Below are 24,812 nucleotides of genomic sequence, written 5' to 3'. Positions count from 1 at the left end.
AACAATTGTGAGTATGGCACATGGCTGGAGGTGTTTCATTTTCTTGTACGCATCATCGCTATGAATCAGAACAGAGTTGATGAGATCTAACAACAGCGGCAACAACAGCTGCCCCTGGTGGCATAGTGGTTTTGCCCTGGGCTGCAATCCACAAGGTGCACAATTTGAAACCACCAGCAGCTCCTCGGGAGTAAAACTGGGCTTTCTATACTGGCAAAGAGTTACAGTCTTAGGAATTCACAGGGGCAGATATACCCTGTCCTATATGATCACTGTGAGTCTACATTGACTTGATGGCAGTGAGTTTGGTTTTGGTTTAAGAAAAATAGCAATATATACATGTTCATATATACATACAAACAGACAGACATACACACACATATATGCATACATAACCCAAGTTCTTTCAAGTTGCTTCCAATGCATTGGGCATCCCCTGTGGTTCAGAGTGGAATGGTGCTGCTGTAGATTTTCAGGGCTGTGGTCTTTGAAACAGATGCCAAGCAGTCTTTCCAAGACTCCTCTGTAAAGTTTGAACTACAAACCTCTCAAGGAGTAGCCCAGCACTTAACCCTTTGCATGATCCATAGGAAGTACTGTGTTACGTTCTGTTTGCTATGGTATTATGTAGGATTTGCATATCTATCAATATTGGTAATATTTTATTCTAAATGTAGACTTAAAAATAAGTGACACAGGGACTTTTTGGTCTATTCTGTAAAATAGTTTGTTAATGAATGGGATTATCTTATCTTTTTTATTCTAGTTTCTAAAACTGTTAATGAAAGGGATTATCTTTTCCATTTAGGTTTAGAGAAAGTCACCTTTAAAATTGTACTATGTTGAAGAGTTTTTTCTATTATCAATTCAATTTTTAAAGTTTCCAATGTATTGTTTTAAAATCTTCTTTGGTCATTTTCAATACTCATATTATTTATATTGTCCACTTCATTAAAAATGTCAAATTTGTTGGCAAACATTGTGCATGGTTTTATTTGAATTTTAAAATTTTGATTGCATCTATAAATTTATTCTTATCTATAACTTTTTTCATTTATTTATTTTGTCAGGTATGCCTTATTTTTTAGTTATTCAAATAATCACTTGCTTTTGATAATTATTTACTCTCATAATTTTTAATTTCAACCTTTTCTATATTCTTTATATCATCTCTGTATTTTTCTGTCCTAGCTACTTGACTTGAAATCATAACACATTATTTTTCAATATCTTTTTAAATTAAATGCAGCTAGTGTCCCTTGAACATTTGGAAATTTTCCAGAAAAATGATCAACATTTTATTTTATTTTTTTATTAATAAATCATTTTGGGGTGGGGGGGCTCTTACACTGCCATCAACCATTTGAAAACATTATCTTTCTTCTTGAGTGCCTTGATATCAGTTCCTCTTTATTCCCTCCCTCCCCGCACCCTGTCACCTTCACAAACTCTTAATACATTATGTATTGTTATTATTATTTATACATATCTTACACCACCCCTTCTATTCCTTCACCTACAGTCCTGGTATTCATCCCCTTCCAGGGGGTTATTTCACCATCATTTCTATCAGTTCCCCCTTCCCCTTCTCCCCCACTTTCCCTTCACCTATCATCCTGAAATCGTTACTCCCATTTCTGTTTCTGAGGGATTTGTCTATCCTGAATTTTGTGAATTGAAAGCTCTCATCTATACCGATGTTTGTACACCAGACTAGCTGGGTTTGCGAGGTCGCACTGAGATCATAATAGTGGGGGTCAGAGGAGGGAAAGGATTAAGGGCCTAGAGAAGTGTTGTATGTTTCATCAGTGCTATGTTGCCCCCTGGATGTATCTTCTCTTCCGTATGACCCATCTGTGCTGGAATGTACATTTATTCCTGATGGGCTCTGGGTCTCTACCTCAGCCCCTCTTCCTCACCTTGATGTGGTTACTTTTGAATGCCCGTTCCCATTGACACCTCATGATCACAAATGCTGGTGTGCTTCTTCCATGTTGGCTTTGCTGATTCCATGCTAGATGGCTGCTTGTTTGGCTTCAAGCTTTTAAGACCCTAGATGCTGTTTCTTTTAATAGCCAGGCACCATCTGCTTTCTTCTCCACATTTGTTTACGCACCCAGTTTGTCTTCAGCGATCATGTTGGAAAGGTGACAATACCCATTGCCAGATTGTTAGAACCAAGTGTTCTTGTGTTGAGAGAAAAGTTGAGTAGCAGCCCAAAGCCCGTTCACTATCTTAATGTATTGCCTTACAAATAGATTCACATAAGGCAATATCCCATTTTTTATGTATTAATATATTTACAAATGCCCACGTCTATGTTTGTTCCTCTATAAAAACAATTTGCTTTCTAGTTCTCTCCTCTGTTTCTGTTTACCTTCTTCCAATTCCACTATCACACTCACCCCGCATTTGCCTCTCTGCAGTTTCTCCCGGCTAGATTGCCATTGCTCCACCCCCTCCAGCAACTGTACACCCCGCTCATTGTCGGTTTTAGATCCCTAGTTGTTCCCCTGTCAATGACTTTATTTGCTCACTACTCCATTTCCACCGCCAGCTCTTCCCCCAAGTCCCCTCGGAACCATCAGTCCCATTGCTTTCTCCTCGGGCTTGCTTCCATGCCTAACTTATAGAGATAGACATCACAGAAACAGCAAAGACAGGACTACAAAACCAGAACCAGCTAAAAAGAAAAAAATGAAGAGAAGAAGAAAGAAAACAGAGAGAGAGAGACAGAGAGAGAGAGAAACCATATATAGTTCTGGGTCTGTCCATTGATCTTTATGACTATCTACTCACCGATCTCGTGGGACTCCTGGCACTGCCCCTCTGAGTCTGAAGTCTATTTTTGGGATTCCTCAGGGGCTTCGTGACTTTGCTCCCATTGCTGATTTGTTATGTTCCCTTCTTGGTTCCCCCCACTGTGGGAGCGGGAGGGTGTCAGACTGGACTCACTCCCCTCACTGTGTCTTCCTCATCAACATTTTAAAGAGGTCTTGTGCAGCAGATTTAACTAATGCACTACACCATTTGATCTCTTGACTACTGCTTCCAGGAGCATTCATTTTGGACAAAATCCTTGGCAACATCAACCTTTTCTCCATTTACCATGCTAACTATTTCAGTTGTGAGGATTTTGATCTTCTTGACATTGAGTTGTAATCCATACTGAAACTGTAATCTTTGATCTACATCAGCAAGTCCTCACTTTTAGCAAGCAAGGTTGTGCTGTCTGCATATCACAGGTTGTTCATAAGCCTTCCTCGAATCCTAATGCCACATTTTTCTTCATATAATCCAGCTTCTCTGGTTATTTGCTCAGCATACAGATACAACCTGGTGTACAACATTGCTGATTTTAAAGCATGCTGTATTCCTTTGTTTAAAGCACACACCTGCTTTGTGATCCATGCACAGTTTCCACATGAGCACAATTAAGTGGTCTGGAATTCCCATTTTTTTCTGAAGGTTTTTCATAGTGTGCTATGATCCACACAGTTGAATACCTTTGCATAGTCAATGAAACACAAGTAAACATCTTTCTGGTGTTCTCTACTTTCAGCCAAGTTCCTTCTGACATCAGCAATGCTATTCCTTGTTCCTTGACTCTTGAATTTGCTCTGAACCTTTGGTAGCTCCCTGGAAATGTATTGCTGCAAGTGTTTTTGCATGATCTCCAGCAAAGTTTTACTTGCATGTGACAGCAATGATATTATTCTATAATTTGAGCATTCTGTTGGATTACCTTTCTTTGGAATGGGCACAAATATGGACCTTTTCCAGTCACTTGGCCAAGTAGCTTTCTTCCAAATCTCTTGGCATAGATGGGTGTGTTCTTCCCGTGCTTCAGCAGCTTGTTGAAACATTTTGATTGACATTCCATCAATTCTTGGGATTTTGTTTTGGGCTATTGCTTTCAGTGCTGCTTTGACTTCTTACTTTAGTACCATTGGTTGTTGCTCATATGCTACCTCTTGAAGTGGTTAAATGCCAACTAGTTCTTTTTGGTACAGTGACTCTGTGTATTATTACCATTTTCTTTTGGTGCTTTGTGTATTGTTCAATATTTTGCCCACACCATCTTTCAATATTGCAACCCAAGGCACTTTCCTTGAGTTCTTTCTCTTTAATATATGCTGGGTGTGCTCTTTCCTTCTGGTTTCCTAACCATGTCCCTATTCTCACTGTTATAGAACATTCTGGCCACAATTCTACCAGGACAGATTTGTTTGCTCTTTGGGCAATCCATGGTATATTCAATATTTTTTTCCAACACCATAATTCACAGTTAATTTTAGAATTTAAATCAACCCCCCAAAACTCTATGGGCTTTTGCTATCATCTTTTCAGCCCCCAAATCCTTTTCCTCCGGCTATTAATTAATCCACTTTTTGTCTATATAGATTTCCCTATTCTGGACATTACATATGTGTGGAATCATGCCAGAAGTGACCCTTTGATAAATCTTTCCAAAAAGATAGTACTGGATAGGATGAGACAAGTTTTCCCTTAACATATTTGGGGCCCAAGGTGAGGGTACAAATGTTGAGCAAACTTGTCTCATCATATTCAGTGTCATCCCTTTGAATAGACTCACTAATTCCTAAGTCAACCCCAGGATATCACTGGACTTGCGTATATATATTTATATATTTCTAGAGCTGTCCTTTTAATATGCCACATCCATCCAAGGAGTCCAGAACTAGGCCACCCTTCAATTTCTATATGCCTGTGCCAGATATTTACATTGATATATGCAATCTAGGAACTAGTATTCCCAGTTCCCATAATTCAGTGTCACATACTAATGTCTGTAAGAATTTTGGTTGTTAGAAAAGCAGGTTGGGTGTAATTTTCTAAAACTACCTAACGTGCATGCTGCAAAGAGTAATCACATCCACCTAAAGTGGCTGATGCCTGAAGATTCAGACTCAGTGTTGCTGAAACCTCCAATTTCCTGCAAAGAAGCGGAGAATCTGAATGGATATCTAAAAATCTCTAAAATTTCTATGTTGATTATGTGAGTCAGGCAAACTTAATTGTGGGCTAGATTCATCCTTCAGATTGCTGGCTTTGCACAGCTGCACTAATTCCTAATTATTGAATCTGAAGTATCTTCAGAAGATTGTCCCCTTCCTATTCTTATTAATTTGGTAGATAAGGTTCTTCTTGTCCCAAGTACTCTACAAGGTATACTATAATGAAAAAGCAAATAATTTTGAATCAGGAGGCGACCTCTATGTCCTCAAATCCAAACTAACCCAAATCCACTGCCACGGAGTTGATTCTATTTGATAGCAACTCTACACAGGGTTTGCAAGGTTGTCAATCGTTAGGAAAGCAGATGGCCTCATCATTGTCCCATGGAGTGGTGCTGGGTTTGAATCATTGACCTCTCATACCAATGTGAACAGTCCAATATTTACCCCACAAAAATACCAAGGCCCCAGTTGCCTCCATGTTCTCTGAGATTTGAGCAAGTGTTGTATTAGGCGAGGTTGGGCACATTCAGGATGATATGGCTGTCAACTGGCCAAGCCATTTATCATGATTGCTTTAGTTCCCTCAATTGTGAGGTTTGGCTAGATGGTATTTTACTTCTCTTCCAGCTTGCATATTTTAGATTTTTACAAGAAATTGTAATCAAGATATGGTCTAAAGAAATTCTAAAAATGTTGAACTTTCTTTCAAAGCATTTCACTGAAAAATTGCAAATGTTATTATCTCTTTATCACAATTTTTCCTCCAGATCTGTCAATGGTAATAGGAATTTATTAAAACTGTGAAATTCCTACTACATGATTTTGCCTCAAGTCATTTGCAATACAATATTATTTCTATCGAGTGTCAGTAGGAACTATCACCTTTATAGTTTCATTTCACACTTACAACATATTGTTTAATATAAATAGACTCTAGTAGCAAGAAAGCATTATCATTACCTGCCCCCCCCCAACCTACAGTGGGGAACATACCACAAGAATTCATAATAGGTAAGTTATGACAACACAATTTGAATTTCATTTTCTGTGTTTTGTCCTTGAGAATAAGTTGTGCACAACACTTTGTTTCTCTGCTTCTAGGACAGATTGTTTGGATTCAAGTAATATTACAATTATAAAGGGGTGGATTCTACTTACAGACACGTGATAATGCAATACCATGGAAGGTGCTACAGTCTATTAACAAAGGAAGACACAGAGCAGATGCTTAAAATCCCTAACCGAATGTCATAAAGGATGCACGGAAGAACTTTTGGAAGGTGTATGTAAGTGCAATCTCAATAAGTTAAGAGGAATATTGAAAGCCATTTTCTTTCTTTTTTCTTTTTAATCTAAGTTCTTTTAAAAAAATTTTAATAAATCATTTTATTGGGGGCTCTTATAGCAGTCCATACATCCATTGTGTAAAGCACATTTGTACATATGTTGCCATCATCCCTTTCAAAACATTCTTTCTGCTTGAGCCCTTGGTATCAATTCCTCATTTTTTTCCTCCCTCCCCCAACCTCCGACCCTCATGAATCCTTGAAAAATTATAAATTACTATCAAGAGAGTATTGACGTATAATTTATGTACCACATTAATATATAATATACATACCATAAACTTCACCCATTTTAGGTGCATATTTAAGTGGATTCAAGTATATTTAAAAACAGAGTTGTAGAATCCTCACCATTTCTTCCATTTGCTTTAGATACTCTACATTCAAGAGGAAATTTCCAAGTTTCTTCTGACACCCACTTTGGTCTTTTCTTTCTTTCCTGAATATTTATGGTCTTTTTCTTTCCTCATATGATGTTCATGATGCTATGCTACAATTTGTCAAGTTTTTGGTCATTAGGTTTTCGTACAACAAATCTATTCTTGAGATGTTCTCAAAATTCAAGTGGGGTCATATTTTGAATCTCAGAAGCTTGTTTTAATTTTCTGCAGCTTCTATTAGAACTTAAATATGAGCGATTGATATTCTGTTCCACAGTCAGCTCCTAGCCTTATTTGCCAAATATTGTGTCTTTTTACTAAGATAATTTGATCCTGCGTATTACATCTGACAAGGTCCATCTGTCTACTTAGTATTTATGTTATTGAAAGGAGGTATTTTCAGGAAAGAAGTTATTAGTCTTGTGAAATTTCATCATGTGATCTCAAGCTTTGTTTTTATCACTCAGACCATATTTTACGGATTTTTTCCTCTTTGTTTCCAACTTTTGCGTTCTAATTGCCCTTAATGATTAATGCATTCTGATTGTGTATTTGAACAATTTCACACTGAGGAAGTTAGTAGAATTCCTTAATTTCTTCATCATTATTTTTACTGGTTTGAATAAATTTGAATAATAGTTGTATTAACTGGCCTTCCTTGCAGGGGTATAGATCTTATCCTAACATAAACAGCATTGTGCTTCAAGATAGATCTTGAAATGTTCCCTTTGTTTTTTCGAAATGTTCTTTTGACAATGAATGTCATATAAATCCTCTTGAAAGTGTCATTCCTGGCATAGGAAAACATATGGTTGTCTGATTCAAAATGACCAATATGAGTTCAACTCAGCTCATTAATATTTAGGATATTAGTCATTATACATTCTATTTCATTTTTGACAACTTCCAATTTTCCTAGATTCATACTTCGTAATTCCAAGGCCCACTTACGAGTCAATGTTTGCAGCTGGCTCTTTTCAGTTTGAGTCATGCCCCATCAGCAGATGAAGGTCTCGGGTTGACTCTACTTTGAGAAAGTGGTTCTTCCCAGTCTTATTTCGAGTGTCTTCCAACCTTTGGGCTTCTCTCTCAGTATTGTCTCTAACAATATTGTGCTGCTGTTCAAAGGTGGCCAGGAGCTAACGCTCAGAAGTGGGCTGTATATTTCTTCTTTCTAAATTGCCTTAGTTTGGAAGATCTGCTGAAACCTGTTCCCATGATGGTTTTTGAAATAGCGGTAGCACGGCTTCCAGAATCACAGCAACACGCAAGCTACCACCGTATGACAAACTGACAGAGGGGTAGTGGACAATGGAAGCATAGTGGAAATAAAGCAAATTAAAGTAATGATGAAGTAAAATACCTAAAGTTTCAAATGCCAGCTTGAGAAGACAATGTAAAGTATGATAATGAAATGTGCCAACACTGTAGTTTGAAAGCCAACAAGGAAGAACCCGGTCGTCCGAAGTGAAAAAGACTGAAGAGAAACCGTGTCTTGAGCTGCAATACTGAAGAACTCTGTGGGGAAATATTGAATGATGCAGAAGCATCAAGAAAAGATAGAAGGAAGACATAGTCTCCGTTCCAAAAAGAATTGGTTGACAGCCAACCACTTCACAAGATAGCTTATAATCAGTAACAGATAGTACTGAAGGAAGAAATCCAAGATGAACTCAAGGTATTTGTGGAAAACGGGGCTATAGGAATTGATAGAATACCAGTTGAAATGTTTCAACTAGTTTATTATATATAAACTGGAAGCACACACTAGTCTATGCCAAGAAATTTGGAAGACAGCTACCTGGTCAACTGACTGGAAGCCCATTTTGATGCCATTCCAAAGAAAATTGATCCAACATAATGTGGAAACTATTGAACAATATCACTAATATTACATACGAGCAAAATTTTGCTAAAGATGATTATAAAGTGATTGCAGCCGTATACTGACAGGGTGAGTTCAGAAGAGGATATGGAACAAGGAATGTCATTGCTTATGTTAGATAGATCTTGGCTAAAAGAAGAGAATACCAGAATGTGGGGGGAGGTCAGATGCACAGGTATTCCCCCCACTGAGGGCAATCAGTTGCCAGACTGCTGTCTCATCCCACCACAGGGGTGGGCCTGCTCCCTGCCTCTGGGGACAATGGACAGGCTCCTGTAGGTGGAGTTTTCACCCTACTGATAATGGTTCCTATGGAGACCCAGAGACCACCCCCTCATTACTGTGTAACCTATACTACAACTCTTTCCTGTGATGTATGTCTGCCTGTAATTAGTGGGCTGGCATGCCCCCAAAAGGTATATAGGCATGAGTCAGCAATATAGAACTCTCTGATCTCTCTGACCTCCTTGCTGCTCACTCCCTGGTCACGCCCCTCTCCCTTGTTCCCTTGCCCTCCTTCCCTTCCCCCTCTCTCCACTTGGACCACCAAGCTGGGCCGAGGTGAGCAATGCTACCATGTAATGTGTCTGACTGTATTATTGTAATATCTCTCATGCTCTCGGTGACTTTAATATAATATATTAAACATATATATCTCAACCGTACAATTGTGCATTACTGAACCCAGAAGTAGTATTACTGAGCCCGTGGGTAGTAGTAGTATTAGCGAGTGGGGGCTGGCTCCCCCACTCCTCCCAACACCATTGTAATTTAATACTACACCAGAAAGATGTTTCCTTATGTTTGACTGCCTATACAAAAACACTTGACTCTGGATCATAACAAACCATGGATTCCATCAAGAACAGTGGGAATTCCAGAACACATCCTTCCGCTCATGTAGAGTCTTTACACAGCCCAAGAGTCCATCACTAGAACAGGACAGAACAAGGGAATACTGCTATATAGTTTTAAATTAAGAGAGGTATCAGGATTGCTTCCTTTCACCCTAATTATTCAATCTGCATGCTGAGCAAGAAATGCAGGAAGCTGGACTACAAGGAAGATGCAAATGGCATCCCGAGTGGAGAATGCTTACTAACAGCCTGTGACATGAAGATGACACGATTTTGCTCACTGGAAATACAGAGGACACTGCTGATGAAAATCAAAGACTGCAGCCTTTCATTGCTGATGAAGATCAGACTGTATTGGATTGCAATACAATATAAAGAAAGCCAACCTCTTCACAACTGGACCAATAGATTAACATTGTGATAAACAGAGAAAAGACTGAAGTTGTAAAGAATTTCTTTTTTTTTTGAATCTCCAACCAATGCTCATGAAAGCAATAGTCAAGAAATTGGGTACATCTGCGGACAAGACCATGTTGAGGTGTTAAAGAGCAATGATGTTGCGTTCAGGACTAGGGTGAACTTGACCCAAGCCGTGATATTTTCAACCACCTCATATTCATGTTACAGTGAACTGAGGAAGAGCACAAAAGAATTGCTGCATGTGAAATACGGTGTTGATAAAGGATACTGAAAGTACCGTGCACTCCCACAATGGCATACAAATTTGAAAGCCGCACAGCCAGAGAGCTTTTTCTTCCTTTTTTTGTTAAATCATTTTATTGGGGCTCGTCCAACTCTTATCACAATCCATACATACATCCATGTGTCAAGCACATTTGCACATTTGTTGCCCTCATCATTCTCAAAACATTTGCTTTCGACTTGAGCCCCTGGTATCAGCGCCTCAATTTTCCCTTCCTTCCCTCTCCCCTGCTAATTTATAAGTCATTATTTTTCCATGTCTTACACTAACTAATGTCTCCTTCACCCACTTTTCTATTGACCATTCCCCAGAGAGGAGGTTATATGTAGATCCTTGTAATAGGTTCCCCCTTTCTATCCCACCTTCCCTCCACCCTCCAGGTATTGCCACTCTCAGCACTAGTCCTGAAGGGATCATCTGTCCTGGATTCCCTGTGTTTCCAGTTCCTATCTGTAGCTGTGTACATCCTCTGGTCTAGCCGGATTTGTAAGGTAGGATTGGGATCATGATAGGGTTGGGGAGGGAGCATTCAAGAACTAGAGGAAAGTTGTATGTTGAATAGTGAGACTTTTTCTCATATCATTTGGATATGTTACCAAGAGAGATCAGTCCCTGGTAACGGACATCATTCTTGTTGAAGTAAAGGGACCGAGGGAAAAAGGAAGACCTTCAACATGATGGATTGTAGTGGCTGAAACCTAACAGTTGCCAGGATGTCCCAGGGCAGCTTTGAAGTGATTCTTTCTGTTGTGCACAGTGTTGACATGAATTGGAACCTCTCATTCAATGGCACCACATTCTCATTACATCTCCATTATGAGATAAAGAAATTGTACGCCCATTTGCAGTCATTGCTATTTCCAGGCTCCATGAGCCAATAATATACTTGCTGTCTCTCCTGGCATAAAGGGTCTTCAAAATGTTCATGGGAAAATGCCATTATCTCTTAATTCCATGAACTTTTTGAGGCTCTTTTTGGTCATTTCATATGAATGGAATTATATGCTCTTTGGGGTCCCGCTCCTTTCATCTGGTATCATGTTTTCGGTTCCAGTCACAATGTATGTTGCATGTATCAGTATTTTGTTTTTATGGTTGAATAGTATTCCACATTTTACAATTCATTCATAAGTTGATAGACATTTGGTCATGTTCACTTTTGGTCTAATGTAAATCATGCTGCTATTAACATTCATGTACAAATCTTTATGAACGAGTTATCCTCAGCTTGGTAGTTAAAGTATCAAGATTTGAAAATGAGTTACCTTTTGTTTTGACCAACAATAAACTGCAGGAAAATTAATGTATGCAGGCATATCTCAGAGATACTGCCGTTCTGTTTCTGACCAACAAAATAAAGCCAATATTTAAAAAAATGATTCACACAATTTTTTGCTTTCCTATATATTTTTTCATGTAATATTATATTTGCATTATATTCCAGTCTCTTTAGCATTTTGAACAAGTTTGAAATGCTGTGAGAATCACCACAATGGGAGAAAGACGCAGACAGCAATATTTGTAAAGCATAGTAAAGCAAAGCGCAATAAAGCAAGGTCTGACTGTGTTCTTGGAATGTCATTTAGACTCCCTTGCCTGCTGATATGCAAACATCTAGAGTGGATTCCAGATATTGCATACACCATGGGGTGCAGACTTGGGACGATCTCAGGAGTTTTCCAGGCATGTGAATATCATTTATCACGTGTCTTGGTGAAGGAAAAGATTGAGAGTAGCTTTTTGGTCACAAATTTGGCTGCATTCATTTCTCAAGTGCTTGTCTCTGAATGGACAAAATAAATGTTTAGTGACTCTGTAAAGTAAACGCCATGGTTCCTTTTCTCATTGGGGCCTGCTCTCTGAGAACTACATTTTCTCTTTCCATGTGCTCAAGCGAGGGAGCTTTGCACTGTCTTCTTCTCGCAGTTGCCATCTTGAGATTTGGCCCTCAACTCTTCCTCGTGCGAATCCATAGACATCCTCAGAAAAGAAGCTGACTCCTCAGATGCCCTTCCTGGCCTCGAGATGGAGCGTCTTTTATTAACATCAGTGGAGAAACAGAACAAAACAAAGAAAGCAACATAGGGCAGTGGCAAAGGTGCCTCACACCTTACAGATTCATCAAAGCAGGTGCCTCTGGTCTATAATGAAATACAGATCATCTATGGAGCCCTGGTGGCATAGTGGTTACATGCTAACAGAGAAGTCAGCAGTTCGAAACCACCAGTGGATCCATGGGGAAAAGATGAGGCTTTCTACTCCCATAAAGAGTTACAGTCCCAGAAACCCACAAGGCAGTTCTACCCTGCTCAGTGGAGTTTGCATGAGTCGGAATTGACTCCGTGGCAATGAGTTTGCCTGTTGGTTGGTTTCTCCTGTCCTGTTCTGAACGACCCCTCTGGCTCAGGTATTTTTCCTTCATATGTAACTTCTGGGCCATGCACTGTGCTCTCCTTCTTTCGCTTTGTTTCTTTTCTTTTGGAAGCAGTTCCCTTCCCCAGCTTCTCCCACCTGCATTTTGACCCTTCAGTTGTGTTTATTCTCTTTAGTCCCGAGATTGCGCAGACGCCGGTAGGGCACCTGTATAAATTAATCTGAGGTTTCTCAGCTCAAATCAATGATGAAGAGCTCAGGTAAAACCCAGTTCTCTAGTCTCTGCTGGGCTTGCCCATCTCTGTCACTTCTCTAGGAAATGTAGGGGGTGGGGAATCAAATAGGCCTTTCTCTGAGTGCAATCCAAACATCTGTGCACATCCAGTTATCTGCCTGTATTGCAAACAGTGTCAGAGTTTACAGTGATCTTTAAATCCTAGACTTCCCCACCCAAATTCCTTATTAGGAGGCTTTGGGTGTACCCTGGTGGTGTAGTGGTTACATGGAGGCCTGTGATCTGCATGGTAGGCAGTTCAAAACCACCAGCAGCTCCACAGGAGTAAAACAGAACTATCTACTCCCATAAACAGTTACAGTCACAGAAAGCCACCCGGCTGTCTCTATGAATCAGCATTGACTCAGTGGCATTGGGTTGGATGAATACTGATTATAGCCTCATGAGACTGTGTTTGGAATCATTTCCTATTGCTTTTCCCTATTATCCAGTCATTCTAAACAGAACAAATCATTGATTTGTCTTTGCTTTGGAAGAGCAGATTCTTGTATATTTTCTAGAAGATTAATGATCAAATGATATCTGTAACTCATTGACATGCAGATTCTAATTGAGAAGGTGGGCGGGGCCTGAGACTGCATTTCTCATGTGCTCCCAGTGATGTGAATGCTTCTATTCGACAGACCATACCTTGCTGTGGAAACCAACCAACCAAGCCAACCCATTGCCACCAAGTGGATTCCACTTACAGTGACCCTATCGGACAGAGTAGAATTGGTCTCTTGGGTTTCCAAGATGGTAGCTCTTTACAAGAGTGGACAGCCTTGTTTTTCTTGCACGGAATGAATGTTTGGTGGGTTTAAAACCACTGACCTTTTTGTTAGCGGCCTGAGGTAGTTAGTTTATTGTGCCAACCTGGCCAATAAACACATGTGGGGTTAATTAAAGGGCAGAGGGGTAAATGGCTCAGTGAGCCTCACCTTCCTAGTTCTAGGGTCTCTTGCTTTGTGATGGTCGAACCAGGGTGCAGCTGCCTTAGCCAGTTCCCTGGATTATCTGGCAAGACTCACTTCCTGCAAGATATCCCTGAGGAGAAGCCGCATGGACCTACCCCGATGCAGCCCTGGGTGCTGGAGAAGCCATGTGGACACCCCTCCCAGCGCTGAGATGCTTACACATTCACCGACTCAGCTTTCCTCCTGCAGTCAGCATCACAGTGTGAGATGGAGGAGAACTTTGTGGATTGGTGTTGGACATATGGGTTAATGGGTTAATGTTGGACTTGTGGGCTTGGGCAACACTGGGGTGGGGTGTTTTCTTGATGTGCACTTACCCTTTATATAAAACTCTCTCTTATACATGAGTTGCTGTGGATTTGTTTCTCTAATGTACCCAGACTAACACAGGGCCCAATGCATAACCCAGTTCAGCACCAGGGCGCATGTTGCAAATCAAAAAGGACATTAAAAAAAAAAGTAAAATAGCTAGGAAGTGTAGAGGCCTGAGTTTATCTACAAGGGGACTTCAAAATATTTGTGAAATAATGCCATTATCGTTCAGTTTCCTTTTTTTCTTAAAGTTTGTGAAGCTCCCTTGTACAGTCTGACTCTGCCACTAACTGGGAGTATGATCGTGGCTAAGCCACTTAAGCTCGCTGAGTTCTATCATTTGTGAAGCAGGCTGGAGGTGGGGAACTTATGAGGTAATTTCTTCTCTAACCTTCTGTGTTCTTAGTCTGCCTACGATAAGTTTTATTTTCTTCTACATACCTGTAGTGAAATGCCTGGAAAACAATAACTCCTGCGCCTGAGAACTGGAAGGAGCTCTATCGGGTCTGGAGAGTCATGAAACTTGGATCAATAACTATAAATTATCAGACCAAGGAGGAAATGAAGAGTAAATAGACTTGCATAGAAAGCGGGGCCTTCACCTTAACTCTGCTGGTTCATATTTATGAATGCATTTATCACCCTCACCCTGGGCCACCATAGCAGCCATTTTTACTTAAGAGGAAGCAGAGAATATGACATAAACATTTTCATCTGAAATAAGATTGAAGACAGTGTCATATAGCTCTGACTCAAAGACAAGTCAGGCAAAGGAAAATGAGTAAAAGACTAAAATAGTGTGTGTTGGCAAACAGTTAAAAATCAGTTGGGGGTGGGGGAAACTCTGATTTATAGTATTTACCCTGTGTAAATGTTTCCACCGTGGCCACTTTCAAGACACCAAGCTGACATCAGTTGAGTAAGAAATTTCCTTAACAGCCATAAAAATCTGTTTTTATCAGCTAGTATGAGCCAGCACTGCCTATTATCACTTTATTGGGATTATATAGACAAAATTACTCTTAGAACATTCTTCCTTTGCTCTCTTGCAGTGCTTCTCAACTCGGGCTAAATATTAAAACAGTGCCCCATGGCCTTCCAGTTAATTCATATTCATAGTAATCCTAAAGGACAGAGTGGAACTTCCAGTAGTTTTCCAGGGTTGTAAATAACACCTCCCCCCCTTCAACAGTTTTATTGTCACACAATTTACATATCATATAATTCAATAGTTCAATCATTCAATCATATCAATCATATAAGGGGCATTGTACAGTTACCACCACATCAATCTTAGAGCATCTCTCTCTCTCTCTCTCTCTCTCACACACACACACACACACAAACACACACACTGCCTCCATGGTTGAATCGCTTTTATAATGAGTTGAGCATCAGTTCTAGTGCTCCCTCCCTCCTCCCGCCTTCATTGTTTACGCCTGGCATCCCCTTTCCCTCCCCATCACCCACCTCCCACACCTGCATCCCCTAAAACCCCATTGTATTGGTTATTCTCATTATGTCTCCACTCCTCCTGTGTTTCACATGTGGGAAACCCAACAGAAAACAATAAAAAACAAAATTGCATTAAGGTGGTAAGGCTAAAATAATAGTAGGATAAAGACAGAAATACAAATAATGCATAAGAAGGAAAGACCACCATCAACATTCAAAAAACCAGAGAGGAAATTTCTGTCATGAAACAATTAAGAGATACTTGGCCCCAGTACAAATTCAGGTCGTGTCTGTATCAGGGGTCAACTGGCCAAGTGTCGGATTTGATGTAGAATAATCAGGATTACAATGGTCTCTGCCTGATAGTCAGACTGTTCAAGACAATTGCCTTGGGCTAGAACGGATCTGCCAGCAGCTCAGTCTGACTAGACACTCTGCGGATGGATTTGGGGCTCCCATTGTGCTCCATCGCCTTCTACAAATTGGGTATTCATAATTTTACCTTTGAGAGTTTTCTCTTCACCATATTTGATTTTTGTAACTGTCATCTTTGGATCACACAGGCTGGTGTGCTTCTCCCCTGTGGACTTAGTTGACTCCTCACTTAGATGGTTGCTTGTTTGAATACAAGCCTTTAAGACCCCAGACACTATTCTGGTTGACATCCAGGCGGCATCTACTTTCTTTGCCACACTTTGCTGGAACACCCTTATTTTCAGTGACCACTTCATGAAGGTGAGTGTGGAGCAGGACCATGATGTAAGTATTAATTGTTCTTAAATTAGAGCTATGATTTAGTGTGAGCCCAAAACCCGTTTCTGGATCTATGCCTTTTTTTTGCTGTAACTTGGGAGTTAATATGTCAAATCATTCAATAGCTCAGTCGTGTCAAACATGATTGTACAATTGCTTCCACAATCAGTCTTCAAACATACTTTTCCTTCCTGGACTTCTGACATCATCTCCTCCTTATTTCTCCCATTCTGTATCACTCAACCCCTCCCCCTCCCCCCAAACCCTTGTTATATTTTCTTTCCCTATAGGCTCAACATCCCTGGGTTTCATTGACCCAAAACCAGGGAAACTTGTAACATAGCTTCAAGCAAGTGACCCCCAGTGGTGGCAAACCTCTGAGATACACCCTACTATAAACCTGCATAAACATAATCTAACAGAATGGCCATCACAGGATTGCTGGAATAATATATATCTTAGTACAGCATGCAAGGTGTTAATGTAGCAAGACCTTGTTTGTCTGCCAACCAACAGTGCATCACTCTTAGTACCTCTGCCTTCTGTTTCCTCTGACACCAGGCATTTTCTGGCTGAAGTCCTCAGTTTACAAGTATGTTGGAGGTAGAGTCCAGTTCACCCAGTGGGGTTCCTGTGTCTCCCCGATGCAGCCTGGGAGCCCGGCCTGCAAATGGAAGCATATTGCCACAGCTTTGGGATCCAACCGCAGACCTTACAGTTAGCATCCCAGCATATTAACCACTGTATCCCCAGGGATCCTCCTTAATATCTTTAGGAGAGCATTGTATCTTTCAGCCAGGAGAACATTAGCGGCGTCACAGAGTAGACGTTACAGAAATGAGTGATGGCTCCCCAACTTGCAGATCAATTTCCTTGCATGTGGAGATTTCAAGCCAATTTAGGGATCTTTGTGTCTTGATGAGGAGCCGGGTGGCATAGTGATTACATGTGGGGTTGCTAACTGTAAGACCAGCAGTTTGAATCTGCCCACTGCTCCTTGAGAGAAAGACGAGGCTTTCTACTGTGAAGCATTACAGTCTAGGAAACTCACAGGGGGGCAGTTCTACCCTGTTCTGATCAGGTTTGATTAAAGAGATGGAATTAGAAAAAGAAATGCTCAGGTGATAATCGAGAAAAGGATTAGATATAAGTTGAAGCTGAGTTGATAGGGTTCTAAGGAAGAATAGAGTCGGAGGTTACTGAAACAATGGGGTCACTCCCGACAGGAGAGTAGAAGGAAGATGTATGAATAAGTGGACAATGACAAGGGATGAATGAAGGAAAGAAGGGGACAAACAATTGCAATTGATATTTATTGAGCACCTACCATGTGCTAGGGATCTCAGGAGGTAGGTAAACCCCAAGCCAAATTCACTGCAATTGGGTCAATTCTGATTCATAGCGATGCTATAATAGGGCAGGGTAGAATGCAAAACCACCCGCTGCTCCCTAGGAGAAAGAAAGAGTTAACAAAAAAGCTCAAACTCACTTCCATCATACTGATGCCAACTCATAGCAACCCTACAGGACAGGCTAGAACCACCCCGTGAGTTTCCAAGGACTTAAAGGAGTAGAGACCTCCTTTTTCTCCTGTGGAGCAGCTGGTGGTTTCGAATTGCTGACCTTGCAGATCACAGGCCAACACATAACCACTATGCCACCAGGAACTCACAGCCCTCCTTTCTCTTTGTCTTGCCGTTATCCGTCCAACTGGTAACCATTATGCCCCAGGGCTCTTCAGGAAGTAGGTACTTCATGTATAGTCTCATTTAATTCCCAAATCAGTCTTACAAAGTTGTGGATAATATAATTATTCTATTTCAACCAATGAGGAAATTAGGGATTAGAGAGGTTAAATAGCTTGTCCAAATATATATACTTTCTCTTCGGTTATCGTTTATCTTGCTATTTGATATTTCACAATTATAACATGAGTTTAAAAAATCCATTAACTGACTATGTTGCACATTAATGATATACATTGGTTGGTAATGAACTCCAAAGTCCAAGGCAAGAAATCACTGGCTATGATGTTAAAATTATGTGTCCACTCAACAGGGTTCTAATTTTCAGTAACTTGACAACTATACAATAATATAATCATTCTTCATTTTGTGATTGGATGTCATAGTTAGGTGCTGTTAAGTAATTTCTGACTCATAGGGACACGATGTACAACAGAATTGAACACTACTGCGTCCTGTGCCAGCCTCACAATTGTTCTTATGTTTGTGCCCATTGGGCCACTGTGCCAACTCATCTCCTGGAGGGTCTCTTCTATTTTAGAAGGTTGCCCTTCTACTTGACCAAGCATGGTGTCCTTCTCCAGGAGCTGGTCTCTCCTGACAGCATATCCAAAGTATGTGAGACAAAGTCATGACCTTCTTGCTTCCAAGAAGCATTCTGGTTGTACTTCTCCCGAGACAGATCTGTTTCTCCTTTTGACAGTCCATAGAACTTTCAGTATTCTTCACCAGCACTGTAATTCAAATGCATCACATTTTCTTTGATGTTCCTTATTCAATGTTCAAATTTTGTATGCATATGAGCCAATTGAAATACCATGGCTTGGGTCAGGTTGACCTTAGTCCTCAAGGTAACAGCTTTGCTTTTCCACACTCTAAAGAGGTCTGGTGCATCAGATTTACCCAATGTCATGTGTTATTTGATCCCTTGACTGCTGCTTCCATGAGCATTGATGGTTGATCCAAGCACGACACAATTCTTGATAATTTCAACCTTTTTTCAATTTATCATGATATTACTTATTGGTCCAGTTGTAAGGATTTGGGTCTTTATTACACTAAGTTGGAATCCATACTGATGGCTACAATCCTTGATCATCATCAGCAAGTGCTTCAAGTCCTCCTCACTTTCAGAATGCAAGATTGTGTCATCTGCATGTTGAAAGTTGTTAAAAAAAAAGTTCCTCCAATCCTGATGCAAAGTTTTTCTTCATTTAATCCATCTTCTCTGATTACTTGCTCAACATACACATTGAATATGTATGCAGATCTGAAAGGATACAAGTCTGACGCACACCTTTCTTGATTTTAAAGCACCAAGTAGTATCTTGTTCTGTCTGAAAAACTTCTTTTTTTTTTTTAATGAGTGAATTAGAGAGTGAGTGAGTGAATCAGTGAATGAGAGAGTTAGTGAGGGAGTGAGAGAGTGTGAGAGTGAGTGTAAGAGTGAGTGAGAGAATGAGTGAGTGAGTCGAAAAACTTCTTCTTGGTCTAAGCACATGTTCTATGTGAACACAATGACATGTTCTAGCATTTCAGTTCTTCGAAATGTTACCCATAGTTTATTATGATCCACACACTCAAATGCCTTTGCTCAGACAGGAAAACACAGACAAGCATCTTTCTGGTTTTCTCAGCTTTCAGCCAGTTTCCATCTGATATCAACAAAGATAGCCCTAATGCACATCCTTCTCTGAATCTGGCTTGAATTTCTAGTAATGTACTGCTGCAGCCATTTTTGAATGATCTTCAGTACAGGACACAAATTCCTAAACATGGGGAAAGAAACAGACATGAAAATGTGACTCATAATCAAGAGTAAAGGAAGATGAATCAAGATTGACACATATGCTGGATTCAACACACAAAGTAGTTATAAATATGTTGAAGATCTAAGGAAAAATTGCTCTTAATGAGTGACAAGATAATCAAAACAGGGCGTTGAAAACATGAGAAAGGACTACATAGAAATGAAATGAAAGAAAAATACCCATGAAAAACTCACTGGATAGATTTCTGGAAAGATTGAAGATTGTAAACCCGAGAAATTATCCAATCTGAAGAGCAGAGAGGGAGAAAAGTGTTAGGAAACGTTTATCAGTCTTCTGTAATCCCAGGGACAATAGCAAATAATCTAGTACATATGTAAGTGGAAACTTGGCATGTGAGACTGGGCCAAGAAAAATAATTGGATACCTAGGGGTTAAATATGTCCCAATCTGATGAAAATACTGAGATGCTCAGCAAACGCCAAATTGGATAAATAAAAAGATTACACCTAGGCACAAAGTCAAACTGTTAAAAACCAAGTGTAAAAGGAAATTCTTGAAAGCAGTGAAGAAAAAAGGCACATTGCACTCAGAAGAAAATGATACACAAGCTGGTCAATTTCTCTTCAGAAACAACACAGGACAGGGGAAATGGAGTAAGGAGAGAAATGCAAGACATCTGTAATAAAAGCATATTTTAAAATGAGGAAGAAATAAATCCATTTTCAGATTAGAAAAAAATAAACAATGTCACCTAAACACCTGCATTAATACAAAAGATGGTTTTTCTTTAAAAAAGCCCAGTCATTTAAGTAAAACCAATAACTTTATAAGAGTTTATTAAATATGTAGAAGTATATTATATGAACAAAATAGAGCAAAGAATGTGTAGGGAGGATTATGTTAGAATTCTTATAATTGTAGAGTAGAAAGTATGAAGTGGGAAAAGTAAAATATAACATGTGAAGTGAGAAGTGGTATGATAATAATTTCAAATACATTTTAGGAAGTGATAGATGTATATTATAGTCTCCAGGGAAAATCCCGAGGGGAAAAAAATTAAGAGGATCTAGCTGAAAAGTTGAGGAACTCTGATGACTCAGGGAGTTAAGCACTGAGATGCTAACCACAAGATCAGTGGTTTGAACCCACCAGCTGCTCCACAGGAGAAAGATGAGGCTGTCTGCTCTCAGGAAGATTTACTGTCTTAGAAACCCAGTGTGGGTAGTAGCTCTACTTTGTTTGATGTCTACTTTGTGTCACTGTAAGTTAGAATCAACTTGATGGCAGTGAGTGGTTTTTGTTTGAAGCTGAAGAGCCAGTAGAAGAAATATAATTGAACTCCAAATCAAATATATGATCAGTCCAAACATACACAGAAAAAAAGTCAAGATGGAAGACGCTGGAGCAAAAGAGTAGTAAGCTATTGTAAGAATTTACCATATTTGGTCTCTTCACCTATTGAAAAACATTTTGGGTTGTTTCCATATGTTGACTATAAATAAAGCTGCTATATGTACTTATATCCAGTCTTGGCAGTCATGCTTGTTAAAGTAGAAAGTTAGTGGGGAAAAAAGGAAGACCCTTAATGAGATGGATTGACACAGTGGCTGTAACAATGGGCTTAAACATAGCAAAGGATTTGAACTTGGTGAAAGACCAAGCCCTGGTGTGTTCTGTTGTACATAGGGTCAATATGAGTTATCACCTCCTAGCATAACAACATAGCAAAACAACAATAATTTTATTTCTCTTGGGTAGACACTCAAAAGTGAGTTATAAGTGCAGATTAATGTATATTTTTAACTCTGTTCTAGGATATGTTACACTCATTGACATTGAGTATACCAGAGACCCTAGAGGTCAAGGAAGAACTGCTTGTGGGTTTCTGAGATTGGAAATCTTTACAAGAATAGAAAGCCTCATCTTCCATGGAGCATCTGCTAGCTTCAAACTGCTGACCTTGAGGTTAGTGGCCCAACATATAACCCACTATGCCACCAGGGCTCTGATTAGAATGTGGTTAAGTTGCTTTTAAAAAGTTAGATGTGCATGGCCCTGTGTTAATCCTGGTTGACTGGAGAAACAAATGCAGAGACACTCATATATGTGTAACAGAGTTTTATATCAAGGCATAACTATAGTAAGAAAATATCCCAACCCAGTCCAGATCAAGTCCATGAGTCCAATATTAGCCCATATGTCTGATACTAATCTGTAAATTCCTCTTCAGATTCACTCAGCACATGCAGTGATGCTGAACACAGGAAGATCACAGGCCGGTGGGTGGAAAGTCCTGTGGATCCAATGATGCTGGATGCATCTCCAGGGCTCTGGCTGCCATCAGTGTGGCTCCATGTAGCTTGTCAACAGGCAGGTTAAGTAGAAAGAGTATGTGGCCTGCTTCCAGGGAGAAAGAGAAGAAGTACTCAGAATCCTCATGAGAAGGCCACACCCACCAGGAAGCGTCATCAGGCTGTGACCTGACTGACAGGCTAAACTCCATCACTTCACTCTACTGATCAAGTTGACATGAAATTATGTAACTACCACAGCCCTGCTCGATACTGGCCCAGAGGCAGGAACCACAGAAGATCTGGGTGCTGTAGAAAAACGTGGTGAAGAAATTAGATGCTGCCTGGCTATCAGATAAAAGAACCATCCAGAGTCTAAAAGGCTTGTTTACAAACAAGTGGCCATCTAAGTGACATGTCAACTAAGTCCACCTGGAAGAAGCACACCAACATCAATAACCAAAGGATTGTAAATCATATAATCTGAAACTGAAGGAAGGAAGGGCAGCAGAGCCTAAGCTATGGGATTCTGGTTTGCAGGAGGCTGTGGATGCCAGTGGGAGCCGGAGATATATGTGTGGGAACCACATAGGAAAGAAGCCTCTGGTGATCTCCCTTTGTCCTTTAGGAGGGTGGAAAGGAGCTGGTTCCCCAACAAAGTGCATTGGAGGGATGACGATAGAAGATCAAAATGACAAACCTGACTTGAATGGTTAGCATCTTGTCAGTGGATCCCCTCTCTGACGCATGTGGGACCTGATCTGTTTTTCAACATTTCCTGTATTTTTGTTGGTTGTTCATCTTGGGGTTATCTCACATGTATTTTGTCTTTGAAGGTGACCCTTTTGAATAATTGTTACCTATTTGTCTGTTTTTCAGTATTTGACTCTCAGGACTGACGAACCGATAGAATCGGCAATTAAAATCAGGGTTTCTAGGGTGTCCAGTGGGGGATGGGATGCTCAAAGGGAGCTGATGTCCGGGAGTTCAAGAAGGAAGAGAATGTTTTGAAACTGATTATGGTAGCAATTCTACAATGCTGTTTGATGTATTTAACTATGGAATGATAAGATATTTGTGCATTGGCTTCCAATAAAATGGTTTTGGGGAAATAGTTTAATATGTGATTAAAGAAAGAAAGAAAGGAAACCTACCCACTGGGAAAAGTTTTTGGCAAGAACACATCAGACAAAGGAAACATCTCTAAAAATAATAGAAAACTGCAATATCTCAACTAGAAAAAGATGACTAATCTACTTAAGACGTGGGCTAGGGACAAGAGCAGACAGCTCACTAAAGAAGACATCTACGTGGCCAAAAGACATATAAAGAAATGTTTATGATTACTAGCCATCTAAGAGGAACAAATCAAAGCAACCTTATACTGGCAGTGAGAGCGGTGACACAACATTAAAAAAACCCAAAACCAATATAGGCAATAACAAATGCTGGAGAAGGTGTGGAGAGATTGGAATCCTACACCCTGCTGATGGGACGATATAAATGTGCAACCACTGTGGAAAGTGATCTGCAGCTATCTCAGATAGCTGGGAATAGGAATCTCATATGAGCCAGCAATTCCTCTGTTGGGCACACACCCTACAGAAGGAAGCGCCATGACATCCACAGACATATCCACACCCGTGCTCACCGCAGACCTGCTCACAACAGCTAGAAGACGGAAACAATGTCAATGCCCATCAGTAGAAGAATGGATAACGCAACTTTGGTATGTACTCACAATGGAATACTATGCCTTGCTAAAGAATAAGGATGAAGCACCTCCTGGCATGGCTGGACCCAGAGAACATTGTGCTGAGGCAAGTTTATCACCAAAGGAAAGATATTGTATGAGACCATGGTTAAAAAGAAAAAGTCAGCATAGCGGCTTAGACAGCAGGCAGAGCGCAGAGGCCCGGCAACCCCGCCTTCAGAAAGCTCTTGGTACCCTGTTGTCTGCAGGCATCGGGCAAGCTCCCTCCCCACAGCCAAGATGCCCAAAAGAAAGGCCAGGGAGGCCAAATGGGCAGTGAAGGAGGAGCCCACGAGATAGGTGAGGCTGTCAGTGAACCCTCGGCCTGCAAAAGTGGAGACGAAGCCAAAAAAGGATAAATCTTCAGACAAAAATGTTCAAGCAAAAGGAAAAAGGGGAGCTAAGGGAAAAGAGGCTGAAGTAGCTAACCAAGAAACTAAAGAAGACTTACCTGCCAAAAATGGAGAAATGAAAAATGAGCAGAGCCCAGCCTCTGATGAAGCAGGAGACAAAGAAGGCAAGTCTGATGAATGTTGATCTAATCTGTCTTAGTGGGCCTGTTGTCTCCCTTCTTGTATAATCCAGAGGACTATACATTTTTAAACTGTGTTGTAAATTTAAGTTTTGTAGTAGCTCTAGAAACATTTTAAGAAGGAGGAAATCCCACTTCATTCCATTTAAAAAAAATCATTTTATTGCGGACTCTTACAGCTCTTATAATATTCCACACATCAATTGTATCAAGCATATTTGTACATATGTTGCCATTATCATTTCCAAAACATTTTCTACTTGAGTCCTTGGTTCATTCCATTTTTTAAAGTGTAAATGTTTTTGTTTTAAGAGGGGAAATCATTTACTGGTTGTTTATTTTGTCGCACAACCAGGGAATAATGGAAGATTTGACTTGGGTGTCAACATAAAATTCCATGGGATGGAGCAGAGAGTTTTATC

The 24,812-nt window shown here is 40.2% G+C and overlaps 1 pseudogene; it reads left to right on the top strand.

Moving 5' to 3' along the window:
- Positions 1–24,098: 24,098 nt before the first annotated feature.
- On the top strand, positions 24,099–24,395 carry LOC101662805 (annotated as a pseudogene).
- Positions 24,396–24,812: the final 417 nt, after the last annotated feature.

The sequence above is a fragment of the Echinops telfairi genome, unplaced genomic scaffold (genome assembly GCF_000313985.2).
Source record: "Echinops telfairi isolate 266 unplaced genomic scaffold, ASM31398v2 ScPeMD7_17;HRSCAF=63, whole genome shotgun sequence".
Taxonomy (NCBI): Eukaryota; Metazoa; Chordata; class Mammalia; order Afrosoricida; family Tenrecidae; genus Echinops; species Echinops telfairi.
This window is presented reverse-complemented; position numbering and strand designations above follow the sequence as displayed.